At 41.0% G+C, this 20,729-nt stretch overlaps 2 long non-coding RNA genes across 5 annotated transcripts in view; one reads left to right on the plus strand and one right to left on the minus strand.

Moving 5' to 3' along the window:
• The window catches only part of LOC110206624 (uncharacterized), a 28,843-nt gene extending 24,821 nt beyond the window's left edge, over nucleotides 1-4,022 (plus strand). The window contains exon 3 of the long non-coding RNA XR_002323974.2: nucleotides 3,934-4,022. This is a non-coding gene — a long non-coding RNA (uncharacterized LOC110206624). The remainder of the gene's footprint in view (nucleotides 1-3,933) is intronic.
• Nucleotides 1-15,172, minus strand: part of LOC110206625 (uncharacterized) — a 272,068-nt gene extending 256,896 nt beyond the window's left edge. For 3 of the 4 annotated variants that reach the window (XR_002323978.2, XR_013484681.1, XR_002323976.2), the window contains exon 1: nucleotides 14,876-15,172. This is a non-coding gene — a long non-coding RNA (uncharacterized LOC110206625). The remainder of the gene's footprint in view (nucleotides 1-14,875) is intronic. The other variant, XR_013484680.1, reaches the window with a different exon arrangement.
• Nucleotides 15,173-20,729: the final 5,557 nt, after the last annotated feature.

Below are 20,729 nucleotides of genomic sequence, written 5' to 3' on the forward strand. Positions count from 1 at the left end.
TTTTTCTCTTCATATCACTTATAGGTGAGGAGTGTAGGGAATTAACTTTTTAAAGAAACATCCATGGTCTTTGGTTCCTGTGATCCCACAAAGCACTTTGTTCCTGCAAAGTGGCCTCCATGCACCAGGAATGGGAATAGAGAGCAAGCTCAGCAGGCACAATTGAAGCAGAATAGACTAGACTACATCTCACCTAGCGGCATGATCATCGTGTGCTCCCTACACGGCTCTGCACTATGTGTGTGTGGACTCTATAACCACATGAGGAAAGAGACAGAAAGGTAGGACAGTAGAAAGAGCACAGGAAACCTGGGTTCAAACCCTGCCTTTGTCAGCCTCAGTTTCCTCGACTATAAAATAAAGGGCTGGCACTTGATAGCTTCTAAGGCCCTTTCAACTCTAAATTCATGATCTTGTAATGCCATGATACAGGCACCAAAATGCTCACCATATACCAGCTACTCAAAGGGAAGGCACCCACAGCACAGGGCTAGGCACACAGTGGAGACTTAATAAGTATGTGTTTAATTGAATTCAGCTTGGTGACAGAAAGCCCTAGATTTGGAACTTGGTATTCTGGGTTCAGATTCTGACTCTACTGGTTGTTCAGTCATTTTCAGTCAGGTACAACTCCTCATGGCCCCATCTGGGGTTTTCTTGGCAAAGATACTGGAATGGTTTGCCATTTTACCTACTAGCTATGTTTGGAGCAAGTTGGCCTCTTGGGCCCTCAGTCTGCTCCTATTAAAAAAAAAGGTACTGGATTAAGTCAGGGGTTCTTAACCTGGGGTCCATGGAGCGCTCGTCCATGGATAAATTTAAGAGGGTCTGTGAACTTGGATGGGAAAAAGTTACATCTTTATTTTTACTATTGCCTAACCAAAATTACACATTTCCTTCAATTATTTAAAAATATCATTATCCTGAGAAGGGGTCCACAGGCTTCATGAGCCTGCCCAAGGGGTCAGTCCATGCCACAAAATGGTTAAGAACCCCATAGACTATACAATCTCTAAGGGCTCTACCCGGCCTGAATCCTATGTATTGAAGTCAACTAGTTCAGACCAATTTGAAGCCTAATGGTCCATAACAGTAAATAGCCCTGGTGATAGTTCAGAGTCTTCATGAATATCTTTGCTAAGTAAATGAAGCAAGCCTTCCCAGGTCAGGGTCACGTTTATAAGTTTCTAGTATACTCCCGGCTTTTCCAGTAAATAGCTGCTGTGACTTTGTGCGAATCATTTCATCCCTTTGGGCACCAAACAATAACCATTTCACAATCCTCCTTGTAAAATAAAGAGTTTGGACCAAATGACTGTTAAGGTCCTTTACAACTGTAGTTGCATGCTAGGATTCTGTGATCCCTATCAGAACACCACAAAGGACAATATTAACTCGTTAGAGCATGTAAAGACTTACAGAGAACTTTTCTCCCAATAATCCTACAAGTATAATGACTTTTATTTTATAGGTTAGGAAAGTGAGGATGGGGAGACTCTAAGTGACTCTCTCTAGTCCCATGGCTAGAATGTGTTAGAGCTAGAATATCATCTCTCTCTTTTGGGGATCCCCAAACTACTCTCAAACCTTTTCTAAGCACCCCCATTGAGCCCTCAGTTTGCTCATTTATAAAATGTGGACATTTTAAGGCACCTACTTCATAGTACTGTCACGAGGCTATGAAATAATATCCGTAAAGAGCTTTGCATCCTTATGCTGCTTCATAAATGGGAGTTGCTATTATTCAATTAGTAATAATGCTATCTCTTTTTCCATTTCTGCATCTTTGCTATGAGCACCTCATCATAGCCATCCTTCATGTATCTTCTGGGCAACATTTAACAGATTCCATTCAGGAAATAAAGTAATCAGGTCAGTCTCAGATAAGTCTCATTGCTGTGTTTCTTTCCTTCTACTTTCCTGGTCTCTTGGGTGTCTTGGGTTAGTGCATTTCTTCCCAAATGTTTTTTTTTTTACCAGCATTAATAGACTTGGCTCCCGTGTACTAGAGAAGCCAAACCCTCCTTCATGCCAGACCTGAGATCTTGTATAAACGAGTTCTTTTCCAGCCTTTCTTTTCTAAATGCAGGGTCCAAATTTCACATCTATTCCTGGTACTTTTGAGACAGGTGATCTCAGTGTCTCCGTGCTGAGAGAGACGTTAGAGATTTTCAGGTTCCAACTCCTCATTTTGCAGATGAAGAATACTATCTACAAGTAAGTCCATTTATTCTTCCTGAGATAGTTTCCTCATCTATAAAATGGGAATAATTATATTTCAACTGTTAACTGCAAGATTATCATTTGCAGATTGGGAAACTGACTTGAATTAAGTGGTCAGGGAAGGCTTCATTAAGGGAGAGATACTTGAGCTGATCCTCAAAGATTTTAGAAAAATTGGGACAGAGAGGGGAGTAGTATTCAAGAAGAAATGGCATAAGCAAATTTCCAGAGGCAGCAAATCCCAACATGTCTTTAAAGGACACGAGGACATGCATCTGTCTGGAGTGAAGGATCTGTGGGAGATAAGCTTGGAAGGGTAGGTGGGGAACAGATTGTGGAGGGCCTTGAATTTTAGGTTAAAGACTTTGGATCGAATTTAAATCCTTCTCTCTTCCAAACAGTCTTTTCTAAGTCTAGGAGTCAACTGCCTCACTAACCACATTCATCTTTTCTTTCCAGTGATGTGGCTTACCTATATTGTCCTCTCAGCCTTACTTGGATAGGGAGGCATGCTAACTTGTCTACCTCCTCCTCTATTTTTTGTGCATGGAGAAAGCTAATGAGAATTTTTTTTTCTTCTGGACTGCCAATAACTCCTTGCCCCCATCCTTAGCTTCAGCCCTACCACTTAATAATCATCCCTTTAGAAATGGTTGCCTTTTAAGCTATAATTCATGAAGCCATAGCTTTGACCAGCAGCGGGCATTTGCCAAAGTCTGCTGCCAAGGGGATGACAAGGATGTGTTTAAAGTCATTGTTTTCCCTTCTCCCTAATGACAAATGTCATCTGCAAGGTTAACGATTGCTCCCTTTTGCCTTTCAAACATTCTATTTCTGCCTCCTAAGTGGATGGCATCCAATCTGCTTGTTCCCCATATCCATTAGTGGCTCCTGAGGAATTAGGGTTGCTGAGAGGTTTGAAATTGTCCTGCAGGGGTCTGCAGCAGAGACTGCTCGAGTGTTCAGAGAAGTTGGCAGCTCGTCTATAAAATGTCCTGTGGCCTAAGGAGGGGCGGAGAGTCAAGACTGGACAAAAAACACCCATCAGTGATTATTTGTTCATTGATCCATTACTGAGAGAACATGCCAGGGTGACTTAAGAGCACACTCAACCTTTGCAAGTGAGTGGTTAGGCAGGGCCAGACCAAAATAGTCAGACAGACCCTTAGAGCGCCTCCTGAGCCCATAAACCCTGATTAATCACGGCATGGTCCCAGGAATCCCAGAGCCACAGGGTTTAGAGCTGGGAAGGAACCTTAGAGGTTCTACTAGTTCAGCCCCTCACTTGACCAAAGAGGAGATGGAGGCTTAGCTCAGCACAGTGATGAGTCTTGCCCAAAGTTGGCTTCAAATCCCATAACTTCTCTGCTTAGGATCATAGATTTAGATCTGGAAGGGACCTCAGAATACATTTAGTTCAAGTTTTTCGTGTTACCAATGGGAAAAATGAAGCCCACTGAGGTTAAGTGGATTGCTGAAGTCACACAGGTAGCGAGCATCACTGATTCTGAAAAAAATGAAAAAGGGGAAGGGGGAGTGTGGTATTAATCAGAAATCTGACCAAAAGAGTTGCAAGACAATAAAATATAAAAGCTTAGAGAGTTGAAAATGATTTTCATCATGCCCTAGGGGACAGGGAAGAGGAGGTAGAATTACAGGTAGAAGAGCTAGAGAGAATATCAAAAGCCATTTGGTCCACTTTCCTTCCAGTGCAGGAATGCTCTCTACAGTATCTGTGATGGGCACAGATGGAGCAGCGGAGAGACTACAAGACCCGCAGTCAAGAAGACCTACGTTTTCTCCCCTCCCGCTGGAAAAAAGAAAAGAAAAACAAAACTGTGGTAATAAATGTGCATGATCAAGCAAAACAAATGCCCATATTGGTCATGCCCCCCAAAATACATGCCTTATTCTGTACCCTGAGTCTATCACTCCTCTGTCAGGAGGTAGGCAACATGTTTCATGATCAGTCCTCTCAAATCATGAAGAATAAGTTGTTGCCTTGATCAGAATTCTCAAGTCTTGCAAAACTTATTTGTCTTTGTATAAATTATTCTCTTGGTTCCACTCACTTTACTCTATATAAGTTTACACAAGTCTTACCAAGTTTCTCTGGGACGTTTTTTTTTTTTTTTGCAAGGCAGTTGGGGGTAAGTGACTTGCCCAGGGCCACACAGCTAGTCAGATTTGAACTCAGGCCCTCCTGACTCCAGGGCCGGTGCTCTATTCACTGCGCCACCTAGCTGCCCCTTGAAACCCTTTTATCATATCCTATAGTACAGTAGTATCTCATATCATTCATACACCATAACTTGTTCAGCCATTTCCCAACTGACAGACACTCTCTTAGTTTCTAGTTCCTTACGACCACACACACAGACACACACAATAACAATTTTTGTACATATGGCTCCATTTCCCTTTCTTTGATCTCTTTGGGGCCTTGTATCAATTTAGTTGCTGTTGTTGTTATTGCTTTTTTTTTTAAACAACATAGATGGAAGCAGGGGCAGGTAAGAGAAGATTAATCCAAAAGCGTGGCACGATCCTACAAGAATAATGACAAGAGTCTGAAAGCTCAGAACGAGCTGAGGGTGATAAGGAAAGGTGAGGACAATGAGATTTAGTCATTTCAATCTTGCCCAACTCTTCATGACCCCATTTGGGGTCTTCTTGGCAAAGACATTGGAGTGGTTTGCCATTTCCTTCTCGAGCACATTTTACAGATGAGGAAACTGCAGCAGAGTTAAGTGATTTGCCCAGGGTCACACAGCTAGTGTCAGGTCTTCCTAACTCCAGGTCCAGCACTCCCACTGTGCCACCTAGCTGCCCCAAGAACAATAATAAGAGGTTTTAAAGCTGTCCTGGGGAAAAGAAGAAGGTCAAAGCAGGGATGGGACCATGGATCAGAGAGGATGGGACAATGATGAATGACAGAGAGAAGGCAGAGCTGCTTGACTCTTATTTTGCATCAGTCTTCTCTGTCAAGGAGAATAATCTTTGGACTGGAAAGGACAGAACCAAAAAGGATTAGGGAGTTAATACCCAAGACAAGGAAGGAGATGGTGAGGGAGCTTAGCTGCCCTTGATGAATTCAGTTCACCTGACCCGGACAATCACATCTTCAGTTACTGAATGAATTAGCAACTGTGATGACTAAACCACTGTCAGAGCTACATGAAAGATTGTGGGCCAGGTGCCATGCAAAGAGAAGGGCAAATAGCCTGATTTTCTAAGAAGGTAAGAGACTGGAATCTACAAACCATACACAGTCCAGTGAACTTAATTTGAATTCCTGCCAAAATTACAGAATGGATTATTAAAGAGATAGTTAATGGGGAGCCAAGTTCGTGGAGTAAAGGGAGCATTCTGGCTGAATCCTCCCAATCTTTCCCTTCAAACAACTTTAAAATAATGCACAGAGTCAAATTCTGGAGCAACATAACCAACAAAGGTTAGTTTTCCAGCCCAAGACAACAGCATAGTGGCAATACCAGCTGGGCTTTGGAGGCTACTGGGGCAATGGCAGCAGCAGTTCCAGGAGCTCTCATCAATCAGAGATGCTAAAGGGACTGGGCAAATGGTCAGAAAGAGATTACAGGGGACCGCTACGTGGACACTGGGTGCAAGACTGAGTGCCATTTGGCAGCTCCATTGCCCATTACTCAGTTTCAGGTTGCAATTCCAGGGGAGAGAGACACACCAATGCTAGAGCTTTGTAGTTGCAAGCCAGCGGCAATCCTTTACGGATACAGACCAGAATACAGACCAGGAGAGCAGTGACCACATTCTTCCCTGATCACACCACCTTGGAAGCAGTGAATATTTATACACCCCCAGAACTAGCTGTGAAAATAGCAGGGCAAAAAAAGCCTGAAGTTTGGGACAGTGATTCCCCTTCACCACACACCCATCCCCCAGGGAAGCAGAGCCCAACTGTAACATGAAATTCAAAGTAAAGAAATAGTCTGGGAAAGTTAACAAACAACAACAACAAAAAGATAAACATAAAAACATAAAAAGCTACTATGATGACAGGGAAGCCCAAGACATAAACTCAGAAGGAAAAAAATGACATTAAAACTTCTACAAGCAAAAAGCATCAAATAAAATGCAGATTGGACACAAACCCAACAAGATTTCCCAAAAGAGCTAAAGAAGGAGATTTTTTTTAAAAAAGAAAAAAAGTTAAAAATCATGAGAGCAGCAGAGGAAAAATTAGAAAAAGAAATTAAAGGGCTACAAGAAAAAATTGTTGAAGAAAATAATTCAATTAAAAACAAGATTAGTCAAATGGTAAAAGAAGAGGTGAACAGGAAAAAGAAATCATAAGAGACTTATTAAGGTTGAACTGTTTATGTTCTGTATGGAAAGATGATATTTGTAACTCATGAGTCCTTTGTCAGTTTTAGAGTAGTTGAAGGGAAAAAATGATAGATAGATAGATAGATAGATAGATAGATAGATAGATAGATAGATAGAGGGCACAGGGTGAGTTGAAGATGAATGGGTGATATCTGGAGAATAAAATTAAAAGATGAGAGAATTATACAGAGAGAAGGAGAAAGGGAGAGGCAGAATGGTGTAAATTATCTCACATAAAACAGACAAGAAAAGGGGAAACAGCAGGAGGTAAGAGGGAATGAGTGAATCCTATTTTCATCTGATTTGTCTTTAAGAGAGAATAGCATACACACTCAATTGGGTATAGAAATCTATCTTACCCTACAGGAAAATGGGGGGAGGGGAAGGGGACAAGAGAACAGGAGGATGATAGAGTGGAGAGCAGATTGGGGGAGGGTGTAATCAGAAGCAAATACTTCTGAAGAGGGACAGGGTCAAAAGAGAGAATAGATTAAATGGGGGGGCAGGATAGGATTAAAGGAAATATACTTAGTTTTTCATAACATGACTACCATGGAAGTCGTTTGCATGACTACACATGTATAACCCCTAACAAGTTGCTTGCCTTCTCAATGAGGGTGGGTGGGGAGGGAGGAAGGGAGAAAATCTGGAACCCAAAGTTTTAAAAACAAAAGTTAAAAAAATATTGTTATCACATGCAACTGGGAAATAAGATATACAGGAAATGGGGTATAGAAATCTATCCTGCCCTACAGGAAAAATTGAAGGGGAAGGGGATAAGAGAAGGGAGGGAGAGATAGAAGGGAAGGCAGATTAGGAGAAGGGGTATTCAGAATGAATGCTATTTTGGAGTGGGGGGAGGGACAAGATGAGGAGAAAATTTGGAACTCAAAATCCTGTGGAAGTGAATGTTGAAAACTAAAAATTAATTAATTAATTTAAAATAAATAAATAAAAGAAAGAGGAAAAATAAAAAAAGAAAATAATTCCATTAAAAACAAGATTAGTCAAATGGTAAAAGATATACAAAACCTCACTGAAGAAAATAACTCCTTAAAAAGAATTGGCAAAATAGGAAAAGAGATACACTGAAGAAAATAATTCCTTAAAAATTAGAATTGGGCAAGTGGAAGCTCATGAAACTCTACAAGACATCAAGAAACAGTAAAACAAGTCAAAAGAATGAAAAAAAATTAGAAGAAAATATGAACTATACCATCAGAAAAACAACTGACCTGAAAAATATATCAAGGAAAGATAATTTAAGAATTCTTGGACTACTCAAAAGCCATGATAAAAAAAAAAGCCAAGGCATCAGATTTCAAGAAATTATAATGGAAAAACTACCCAGATATCTTCAAACCAGAAGGCTAAATAGAAACTGAAAGGATCCACCAATCACCTCCTAAAGAAATCCTAAAATGAAAACTTCCAGGAAAACTATAGCCAAATTCCAGAGCTCCCAGGTCAAAGTGAAAATACTTCGAGTAGTCAGAAAGAGCCCTTCAAATATCATGAAGCTACAGTCATTATCATACAGATTTAGCAGCTACCATCATAAAGGACCAGAAGGCTTGCATTAGGACATTCCAGAAGATAAAGGAACTAGGATTACAACCAAAAATAACCTACCCAGCAAAAAAGAGCATGATCCTTCAGTAGAAAAATGGATGTTTAATGAAATAGAGGATTTTCAAGCATTCCTGATTGAAAAGACCAGAGCTAAATAGAAAAAATGACTTTCAAATACAAGACTCAAGATAAGCATAAAAAGGTAAACATGAAAAAGAAAACATAAAGGACTTAATAATGTTAAACTGTTTATATTCCTATATGAGAAGATATGTGCAATTCCTAAGATCTTAATTATTCTTAGGGCAGTTAGAAGGAATCTACATTAAAAAAAGAATGGAAGGGTGAGAAAGAAGGAGTCATTGGGGAAAGGGGGAAGAGAAAAGAAGAACAAGGAAAATTATCTTGCATAAAAAAAGCACACAAAGAAGAGTTTTTTAGAGTTGCAGGGAAAATGGGAGGGAGCAGACAATGCTTGAACCTCATTCTCATCTGAATTGGTTCAAAAAGCAGGAAATATATATATATATATATATATATATATATATATATATATATACACATATACATATACATATACATATACATATACATATACATATACATATACACACACACTCAGCTATGTATAGAAATCTATCACATCCAACAGGAAAGGAGGGGACGGGGTTAAGAGAAAGAGTGGATGATGACAAGAGAAAGGCCTAATTAAATCAGGCAACAGGCAAAAGCAAAACAGACTTTTGAGGAGGACAGTATAAAAAAAGAGAGAAAGAGAAGGGTAAACAGAAGAAAATAGAACAGAGAGAAAAATTTATTTTCTTTTTTTTTTGCCACATGGCTAATATGGAAATATGTTTTGCATGACTTCACATGTATAATGGGTATCATATTGCTTGCCTTCTCAATGTGTGGGGGAAGGGCTGGAGGGAGAGAGAGGATTTGGAACTCAAAGAAAATGAATGTTACCAAAAAAGAGAGACAGAGACAGAGAGAGAAAGAGAGAGAGAGATGACTAATGAGCATCTAGGAAAGGAAAGATCCCTCTGAACCCTTTGAACAAAGATTAGTATGGTTTCATCCAGAACAGATCTTGCCAGGCTAACCATATTGTGGTTTTTTTTTGACAAAAATAGCAAATACATTTTTAGCAAAATGCTTAATAATTTATCTCATGATATCTTTATTAAAAAGATGGAGAGATATGAGCTAGATGATAAACAGTTAAATGAATTTGGAATTGGTTAAATGAGTCAAAACTACCTTGTTAAATTATATACATAAGATAGATACACATACACATATATTTAAGATATCTCTAAAAAGCAAACTATGTAACAGAACTTCATGTTTCTTATGTAATCCTCTTTTTCTTTGATAATTAAGTTCTCAATAATAAATTTTTAAAATGTAAAGAGAACAGTCATTAATAGCTCAAAGTGAACATGGGAAGAGGTCTCCAGGGAAGTAGCCAAGGGATCAGCACTAGACTCTATGCTGTTTTACTTTTTTATCTATGACTTTCAATCAAGGATGGCAGAATCCTTATCAAACTTTTAGAGGATACAAAACTAGCAGGAATAGCTAACACATTAGATGATGCCATTGAAATCCAAAAAGATCTTAATATAAGCTTGCACAGTGATCTAAATTTAATAAGAAATGTGAAAGGTATAAATGAAAAGTCATACTTGTGTGTAAGAAATCAATGTCACAAGTACAAGATGGTTGAGGCACCATTAGATAGGAGGTTGAAAAGGTTTGAGGGGTTTAGTGAACTGCAAGCTTAGTCTGAGGCAAATGCAGGGGAAAAGTAACCAAAAAAAGCAAATGTGATCTTTGGCTGCCCTGAGAAAGGCATTGCTTTCAGGACTAAGGAGGGGAGAGTTCCACTGAGCCCTGTCCTGATCATTATCTGCACTATTGTGTTCATTTCTAGATGCCATAGTTTTAAAAGGACACTGATAAACTGGAGAGTATGAAAAAGGGAACAAAAATAATAGTCAAACGCATGCTATATGATAACTGTCTGAAGGAAACAGGGTGTGTAGCCTACAGTAGGTTCAGAGGGAATTGGGTGATTGTTTTAAGATACTCAATAAGCCATCACGTGAAAGAGGGATTCAGCTTCCTCTGCTTGGCCCCAAAGGATTAAAATAGTGGGTAGAAGTTACAAAGAGGAAAATTTAAGTTTGAAGTAAGAAAAAATTTCCTAACAATTAGAGCTAACCAAACATAAAATGGGCTCCCTCTGGAGATGGAGGATACCCCACTCGGAAAAAAATGGAAGCCTTCAAGCTGTGGCTGGTTGTGCCACAGGAAATCTTTTACTGGTATGAGTTGTTGGGGTACTCACCGAGATCCTTTCCCACTCCAAAAGCATGTAATTCTTTTTTTTTTTTTGGCTAGGTAATGGGGTTAAGTGACTTGCCCAGGGTCACACAACTACTAAGTGTTATGTGTTTGAATTCAGTCCTCCTGAATCCAAGGCCAATGCTCTATCCACTGTACCACCTAGCTGCCCCAAAATCATGTAATTCTGATGGTCATGATAAAGGGTCACCACCTAACAAGACAATCACTTAAGGACCTTCAAGACATTACTTAGTCCAACTCCATTTTACAGTGAAGGAAAAGGACACCCATAGTTCGCTCACCCAAGATTACATGGAAAACTTACAGTGAAAGTGGAACTGGAATCCAAGTGTCCTCCCAGATTTTTCCCCTATACCACGGTGACTGCAGTGGGGGAGTGGGAGAGAGAAGAGAGACAGACAGACAGACAGAGACAGAGACAGACAGCGGCAGAGAGATGAAATGAGTGTGGATGCAGGAAGCTTTGGATTAGGCAGAATTCAATTCAATTCTCTGCTGCAGAACACTTTGAAAACCCACAATCAGTCATTCCGAAAGCAAGCATATTTCAGCAAGAAGCCATCCCCCGTGGGGAATCTGGGGAAGTCAATATATAGCTGCAATGGGAAACAGCAGAAAATTCAGCTGTTAAATAAACCAAACTAAAGGCAAAGGTATTAAAGATTATTCGGGTCCCACTGAGCCCTGTCCTAGTGTGTGTATTTTAGCTGGGCAGAAGACCAGCTTATATTCCCTGGAAGAAGCAGTTGGGGAAGAGTGAGTGAATTCCTGCGTAAGACAAGGGGTCCTGAGACTTTCTTTGATGTCACAATCTGAAGGGGGAAGAGAGTCTCCGATAGGCTGTTTCTAATTAGAAATTTCCATCCTTTCCCCCTCACTTTTGGGGGTATTTAGTTTTCCTTTTCATTGAGAATTCAACAATCATCAATATTTCAAGACACAAAGATGAAGGAAAAGAACTGTACGAGAAACTAACATGTCATTTATAGTACAGTTTGAGATCTGACACTTCTTTGGTTCCCTTCATTTCCCCTCATTTTGCTTAGGATCCATGTTAGTTGATAGCTGAGAGTAAAATATCTGGGCAAGTAGAAATAGCACTTGACAAGTGTCAGAAGAACGCAGTTCATTTCTAGCTCTGCCAGTTGCTAGCTGTGTGACTCTAGGTACATCACTTCAGTTCTGTGAGCCTCAGTCTGGGCTAGCTGGTAGGGAAGGGCCTTTCTGCTTTAGGATTCTCTGGATATTTGAAAGTCTGCCTTGCCCTGGCCCACGATTCTTAGGAAGGTCTCAGAAAGATAAAAATGCTTTTTAAGACTTGCCTGCTTTGGTTTGTTTATGTTAATTCTGGGAACAAGAAACCCTTAGAAAGAGTCAAGTCAGAATAGGTTTAAGTATGGATGGATCCACCTGGTGGATTTCTGGAACCTGGAGAAAGGTGACTACTGGAGATGAGTACATGACTGAGTATGAACAGAATACACTGTTTCTGCCTCAGGATCTGAGAAGATAAAGAACGTTAGCATGATATGAATCATGGAGACTTACTTTCTCCTTCTTTGTTTTTCTTCTCTATCACATGACATTTCTTCCTCATCATTCCCCTGCCCAATCCTTCCCCCCCCCAATCTGTACAACAAACACCATTAATGTCTGAATCTTTTTATCCATCTCAAGATAAGCTTTCATTTAGAGCCTAATCAGGCTTTCCTTTGTTGGGTCCTGGGCATGACAGAGCCAGTTCTGCCCACATCCCTATTCCTAGTCTAGAGAACCCACCCCCTCGATGATTAGAATGTCTTTGATGGGAGAATTCCATCTCTGAAAGGACTCCATATCAACTCAGAGCTTTTCTCCTTGGCTCCCCTGGCATTTACTCCTCAACACACACCCATGAAACCCAGCAAACTTGCAGATGGTACAGGGGATCTTTAAAAAAAAAGAAAATGTTAGAGCTGAAAGAGACCTTAAAATGTTGAATCTCAGAGCTGAAGAATCATCAAGGCAAAGAACAGAAGATTTCAGAGATGAAAGGAACTTCACAGTATACAGTGACTGAGCTGGGAGTGTGAGGGAACCTTAGAATATAGAATGTAAGCTTTAATACATCCAGTATCATTGAGATTTTAATCCCCAATACCCTGGTCAGTTGTCTTGCATACACTTCAGTACTGAAATGAATCTATGATCTCAGAGATGTAGCTATTTCGTCCATCAGTACATATCTCTACCGTTCATACTTTCTCATTCAGAGTGATTCTCATCCCACATTCTCTCTAGATCAGACCTGCACAACTTGGCAGTAGGTAGGGACCAAAATTAAAATAGGCTAAACTTCTTCAGGCTGCAGATAAGTTAGACTAGAGACAGACTGATGATGGTTGGTTGCTGCAGGTCATGTGACAAATAGGACAGTGTGCAGTGACAACTCTACATTTTTCTCAGGCCACCCAAAATTCTTTGGTGGGCCGCAAGTGGATCTCGGGCTGTATGTTGTGCAGGCCCACTACAGATCCTTCCCAGAAGACCTACCCAATGTCGTGAAGGTCTTTCTCTAAGTGTTTTGTTTTTTTTCTTCTTTTTATATTACCTCAGTGTCAATTCTGCCCCACTGGAAAAAGGGTCAAAGAAGATAAACAGTTCCCAAAAGAATTGTAAACTACAAACAACCATTTGAAAGAATGTTCTAAACCTCACCTGATATGAGAAATGAAGTAAAAAAAACCTCAAGTTTTATCTTACACCCAAATTAGCAAAGACAAAAGATGGGAAGTCATTGTTGGAGGGATTGTGGAAAGGGCACATTAATACGCTGTTGGTAGAGTTGTGAATTGGTATGACCTTTCTGGAAAACAATTTGGAATCATGCTAAGATAGCTATTAAAACATCCATACCCCTTGACCCATAGACAGTGGTTAAAACACCTTACCTTTTGATCCATAGATCCTACTGTTAGGCATATACTCAAGGAAGTCAACAATAGAAATAAAGGTTCTATATACATCAATAACAGCACTTTCTGAACAAAGAACCAGAAATAAAGTAGAATCCCACTGACTGGGGAATGACTAAATAAATTGTGGCACAAGAATATAACGTAATATTGCCACTCCTAAAAAATGATTACTACAAAGATTACAGAGGAGCATAGGAAGACATATTAAGTGGGATAAGATGAAATAAGCAGAACCAAAAAAAATGCTATATACACAATGACAATGGAAGTGGAAAGAAAAATAACAGAAAAGAAAAAAAAAGCTCTTGGAAAAACTGAATACCGTTAAACTATACTTAGCAAACATGTTCCCAAAGAAGAAAAAATTCATCTCTTTCCTTTCTTGGCAACAGTGAGTGACTACGGACGGGAAACATTGCATACATTATCAGGGTCAATTGATGTATTGACTAATTTTTAAGAGCTTTTTTCCCCCTCTTTTGTATTTTTTGTTATAAAAAATGGCTCCCAGGAGAGAAGGGATTGGGAAGGATGTATTTGGAAATGAAAGTAATATAAAAAGAGCACCTGTGCTATCTCTCCTCTGATATGTGACCTGCCTCCCTCCTTTTCTGATCATATATTTGTAACCATGTGTACCCTGTACCTTGCCTACAGTAGACTCTTAAATGATGAGTTGAATTGAGCATAGAGTAGAAAAGCTAGGAAAGACCCTAAAAATCATAGAAGACAATCCCCCAATGACCTTAGCTGCTTAGATCAGCTTCTTCACTCAGAAGAAATGGCTATACACTGCTAGAGACAGCTAGAGTGACTCACCAGTGTCTATGACCATAGACCCTAACTGCAAAGATAGTCCCCCATTCCCTGGACTGGGGCTTCTCTGACTTAGTCCCGATTAGGAGATTCAAAAGTGCCTGGGGTTTGCTCACTCTAGACTGGCACATTTAGGTCCCTCTGTCTGTCTCACGATAAAATCCCTAAGCCTCCGCCATCTGTGAGCCATACAGAAGTAATTGGTTGCTTGGACCAAACTGGCTGCTAAGCACCTTCACCTCCCCAGACAAGGCCAAATGGGACTGTTCTTCACTTTCCTCTTTGTATCACCAGCTCCCAGCCCAGTACCTGGCACGTAGTAGCTGTTTAATAAAGCCTTGTTGATTGATTGAAAGCAGAACCCAGGGCTACTGAGTAATAGCCCTGTAAATTGGTTTTACACTTCTGATAAGGACCAAGTTCTGAACCCAAGCACATAACCCAAGCCATTACACACTGAGGTGATATAACAAGCAAAAAACCCCAGGGGTGCAAGGAAGCACCACACCTCCTCCCTCCCCAGTGCAGGAGGGCCAGGAGAAAGTGCCAGAGATCAGCCTGCTCACCTCCCTTTCGGGCAGCTGTTTCATCAAGTGCGGGGAGCCCGAGTTAATTTTCCTTTGTGATGTTCCCCTCGCCTTGCAGTTATGCAAACTATTGGACAGAGCAGTCACTTATGAAACAGATCCCATGTTTGTCTGACATTCGGCACTGTTTATCTTGGCTTTTGACTGACACCGGCAACGACTTTGAGAGTCGGCTCCAGCGTCTTCCAAAGGGCAAATGACTATAGGAACGAATGCAGCCTGGGAGATTAGGGCGCTTCGGTGGCCACTTAACAGGTGGAGGAAAGGCTTATTAAAAAAAAAAATAATACCCCTAAGACCGAAACTGGCTAGGTACTTCCTCTATTTATTTATGTAGTTATCACTCATGTGGGCACACCCTTCCTTTTTAAGGAGGAGCTAGGGCAAGAGAAAACTGGGTGGGACTCATCACAGTTTGGGTTTCTCTTCGTGGGAATAATTTTCTCATCTGGACAAGGAGGTTTCATTTCCCCTGTCTGCTTTGTAGCTGGTTAGGGGAGGAGGTGGCGAGGGAGGGAAGGAGAAGTGGGGGAGGGGAAGGAAGGGGAGGGAGTGGCACAGTATGCTGTAGTAGATCTAACAGAGGAAATGGAAGACCTAGCTTTAACTCCAAGCTCTGACACATATTATCCATGAGACCTTGAACTACTTGACCTATCAGCCTCAGTTTGTTCCTCTGTAAAATAGGAATAATAATTACTTGGCTCCCAGAGGGGTTGGGAAGAAAGTGCTTTGGAAATTTTAAAGTACTACAGTTGAGATATGAATATTATACAGCTTGCACGTTTTGCCTGTTTTCTACACCAAGTCTGAACTTTGAGAGTTTCTGAGAAGTTAGAATGGCAGCTTAGAATGAGTTCAGCCAGGGCTCATGCCCTTTCCTACTGCCTAGAATGCCCTTCTCTGCACCCTGAACCCTCATCCCAGCCCATTGTAACCCCACCTGCCCTTCAGAGCCTGCCTTAAAGGCCACCTCCTCCAAGAAGCCTCTAGCACCACAGGGTATCCCCCTCCCATTTAGGAGAAAGATTTTTTCTTCATTGGACACAGAATATCATTTGATTTACACCCCTTTTTAGTGAGTACTTCATGTTCAATTCTGTATTATAATTATTAATGTTTGTGCTATTCTCATCCTCTTCCAAAATCGTTCTCTGATGCCTCACTGTGGTATGAGGGTGACCCTGGATTCTCTAAAGCTGTGCCAGCCAAGTACAAGCTCTGTGAGGGCCTATCAAGCTGGAAAGACTTTGAGGATGAGTCTGAGGACAGATGGTGCATCTGTAGCCAGGGGAGCAGCCTGGAGGAGTGTGAGGAGGCTCACTGCCAGAAGGTTGGCCACTGGGAGATGCATTCTTTGTTAGCTCCATCGGTTAATAAAATCATCTACTGAGCTATGGTGGATTTGGGAATTGGGGGAGGGAGGTAAATCAGCATCTGTGAAAGGAGCCCCAACACCAGTGCCTTCCCTCTGAGACCTGGGAAGGACCTTAGAAAGGCCAAGTTCTCCCCCTGCATCTGTGGCCACCTTTAGTCTTCATGATCTTGCCGCTGGACCCAGATGGCTCAGGAGGAAAGAGTGAGGCTGGCAACTTTGCACAGCCCTGCCTCACTTAAATCGAATTTACTTGAAAGTTATGACATCACCTTCCCGATGTCATGGTCCTCTTCAAGAACAAAGAACAAACAACAGCAACTTCCAATTTATCATATATATGTAGATCATATATATCACATACATGTAGATCATATATAAATCCCATATATATATATATATATATAGGTCACATATAAATCCCATATATATATAGATCTTATGTATCATAATTTGTATATAATTGTTTGCATGTTATCTTCCCCCTGCCCCAGACTATGAGCTTCTTAAGAGAAAGGACTGTCTTTTGCCTTTCTTTGTTAAACCCCCCTCCCCACCCACCCACCCCCACCCCCCGCTGGAGGTTAGCACACTGCAAACATATAATATAGTAGGCCTTTAATAAATGCTTGCTGACTTGAAAATTTGAACTCATGTTCTCTCTTGAGACAAAAAGTTCCATGGGGGTAGTGCAGGGATACATGTTTTAAACAAGTTTTTCATAGAATGATAGAACTGGAAGGAGCCTTAGAGATCAGCTAATCTAACTTGTTCCTTTTACTAAGGAGGAAATTGAAGCCCGTGAGGTTTGAAGTAGTTTGCCAGAGATCACATATCTAGCAAGTGTTACAAGCCAGGACTAGAACCCACATCTTTAGACTCTGAATCCAGCATGGCCATCTGCCATTAGATTGTAAGCTCCTTGAGGGCAGGGACTGTGTTTTGCATTTTTGTTTTTTTATTCCTAGAGATAAGACACAGTAGATGCTTAATAAATATTGATTCCTGTTTATTTAACTTTTCATCTTGGGGCAGCTAGGTGGCGCAGCGGATAGAGCACCTGCCCTGAAGTCAGGAAGACCTGAGTTCAAATCTGTACTCAGACCAAACACTTGACACTTACTAGCTGTGTGACTCTGGGCAAGTCACTTAACCCCAATCGCCTAAGGGGGAAAAAAAAAACTTTTCACCTCTACTATGCCTAGACCTACCTGAGCTCATGGCCAACACGGGCTCTGCAATGGGCATTTGGGGGAATTTTGGGGGAAGGTGGCCAGGTCTATGATCTGTACGCATAGGAAATTCCACTGGTTGATGCAGATGGACCCTTCTGCCCCCATGAAATCTTAGAGAAGTGCCAGGGTGCCCTGAGTATGTGTTACATAACCAACGTAACAGAAGCAGAACTTAACTCCTACTCCTTGTCTGACTCACTACCCTCTAAGGACCACTGTCTTTGACTCTGTACCTAATCAACTCTTAGATTTGTTGAGCTCGTATTTAAATTAATTGCTCTTATGTTTCAGTTTCCTTACAAAGCCTGACCAAACTTCAATCCGTAAGGGATAGCTCCCTGTTGTCCCATTAGGTCTGATTCAGTTGTCTTCTGTCTTTTAAGGAATTAATTCCTCAATGTTAATTAATCAATCAATTAATTAATTAATTCTTTAATGTTTCAAGGCACTAAGAATTTTTTCTCATGTGTCTCAACCAGTGTCCACAAACTCCCCTCACCAAAAAAAAAAAAAAAAAAAGAGAGAGAAAGAGAGAGAGAGAGAGAGCGAGAAAGAGAGAGAGAGAGATTCATTCCCTGATGTCTAGACTTCTGGTGATGAAACCAACTCCTTAGGCTGGCCCTTGGCTGACACATAGATCCTCACTGGGCTATGTTCAAAGCGTCTCCTGCTTGGCAGGACCTGATGGACCAGGGGTGAGGAACCTGCAGCCTTGGGGCGCCACATGTGGCCTTTCGACCGACTCCAAGTTTTACAGAACAAATTCTTTTATTAAAGGATCACACATCATCCACAGAGATAGAAGGAAAATAACACCCACAAAAGTCAAAACAGCATCAACTCCACCCAAAATTATTCTCTTAACACAGATCTTACATCAGAGGAACTGGGTTCAAATTCCAGTTCTGATTCCAGTTACTAGCTGTATGACCTTAGATAAGTCACTGGGCCTCAGTTTCCTCAACTCTAAAAGAAAGGGGTTGGACTTGATGGACTATAATGTCCCTTCCAGCTCTTAAATGCATAGGCTTTTGATTTTTGAATGACTGTGGCTCTTAAGAATCCATTAAAAATGTTTCATGGGGTAAAAAAATATGAAAAATTCTGACAAGTGTTTGGCCCCCTTTAAAGGCTTTGGTCTGGAATGGATGGAAGACAAATGGATGGTAGTAGTGGCCATGTCAGGCCACAGAAAACAGAGCCATATCAGATGAAACAATAAAGGTCGCCAAAATTGAGTGGAAACATATGTTCAAATCGAATTAGCCATTAGGTGTGAGCCTCTTTGTGCTGCTGACGCTATCCATGTGAAATCTAAGCCTCCCATTATCACCGAGCAAGAGAAACAAGTGTCCGAGCTGTAAGATGACAAGCCAGGTTAAGCTTCATCTCCTTCACTAGGCAACATGACACACTGCTCATACTGCTTGAGAAGACAGGAGAAATGATGCTTAGGATTTCTCTCATGGCTAGTTTTGGAAACAAGACCTAACATGGTATGTGACTTATCAGTTTTGGCCTAGCCCACGAGGGGAGGGAGGTGGCACATCATGGCATTTTCAGCCGTTAGTTAATAAAGGACATGGGTGTAGCTTTCCCTACAGCCACGGGATTTTCCCAGGTGGAAAATTAGATGCAAATGCCACCCCATTTTTCATGCTACCTGAGTTTTCCTCCTTTGGGGAGGGCATCGTGGTTCTAAGTCTAATGGAGCTGGTGATCTGCTCTCCTCCCACCGTGGCTGTTTCTGGAGACTTCTCATGAGGCTCTCTGTTTGATATGGAGATGGATTTTCAAAGGCAATGTTTTTTAAAACGATTTCTTTTTGTTCAGTGTATTCAAGAAGAATGGCAGGCCCCAGAAGGGAATGGAGTGGGGGGGCAGAGAGGGAGGAAAGAGAGAGGATCCAGTAGAATCCCTTTCTTGTACAAACAGTACTGTATAGGGGATGAGACTCAAGCATTCAAAAGTCTGGGCTCTAATTCTGATGCTGCCTCTAACTGATCACTGGATTTGAAATCAGGACCACCTGAGTTTGAATCTGGCTTCAGATACTAATATACGTTGCTGTTCAGTTGTGTCTAACTCTAACACTTGGTGACCCCATTTAGAGTTTTCTTGGCAAAGATACTGGAGTGGCTTGCCATTTTCTTTGCCAGCTCACTTGACAGATGAAGAAACTGAGGCAAACAGGGTGAAGTGACTTGCCCAGGGTCACACATCTAGTAAGTATCGGAGACCAGATTTGAACTCACAAAGATGAGTCTTCCTTATTTTAGTACCAGCACTCTATCCACTGTGCCACCTAGATGCCCTTACTAATATATAACCTTGGGCAAATCACTTAACTCTCAGCATCAGTTGTCTCATCTTTAAAAATGGTAATAAAAATAACACTGTCTCTAATAAAAATAACATCATTGTTATGAGGATCAAATACATAGACCTGGGGTAAATCACCTGGCCACTCAGGGCCTCAGTTTCCTTCTCTTTAAAATGGAGACATTCTATCTGTATCACTTTCAGTGCTAGCATTCTATGTTCCAGGATCCTTTTACCCCTGATATTTCCAAGTTCTAAGGATCCTCCAGGCTCTAACACAAAATTCTGTGATGCCAATTAGAGGAAAATGTAGATCAAAACTAAATGCTGGGAAATTATACTGATCAAGCTTGGTCCCAAATAAAGAATATGAAAAGCACCTCCCTAGTGCTTCTCTGTAGAGGTGGGGGGGGGGGGCTATAGGTATGGAACAATGCAGTTAACATCAAATTTTTCAGATGTCGGTTAGTTTTGTTAAACTGTTTTTTTTCTTCTTTGTGATAAGGGATTATTCTCTCAGAGGTGAATAAGACATTGGGAAATGAAATGGAAGTGATGTGAAAACAAGAGATTTCAACAAAAATTTATGTAAAACATAGAATGGAAAAAAAAAATTAAAGGGCATATTTTCTTGCCTCTCCAAACTGCTCCCTGTTACTAAGAAACTAAGCTTCAGACAAACCATTGCATATGGCACATCCAGCCCAGGAAATAGCAATGAATAGCCCAGAAAGGTCAACAGGTTTGAGTCTGTACAGATAATAACCTGCATAAAACTTTGTCATTTCTAACTTCATTACAGGGAATGAGAAGGACTTCATGAATGTATTCCTATTTTGGAAGCAAAGAGCAGAGAAAGCACACAGGTGACCCGGCTAGCATTGAGAGCCAGGCCAGAGCA

This window comes from Phascolarctos cinereus, unplaced genomic scaffold, assembly GCF_003287225.1.
Source record: "Phascolarctos cinereus isolate Bilbo 61053 unplaced genomic scaffold, phaCin_HiC Scaffold_2;HRSCAF=192, whole genome shotgun sequence".
NCBI lineage: Eukaryota > Metazoa > Chordata > Mammalia > Diprotodontia > Phascolarctidae > Phascolarctos > Phascolarctos cinereus.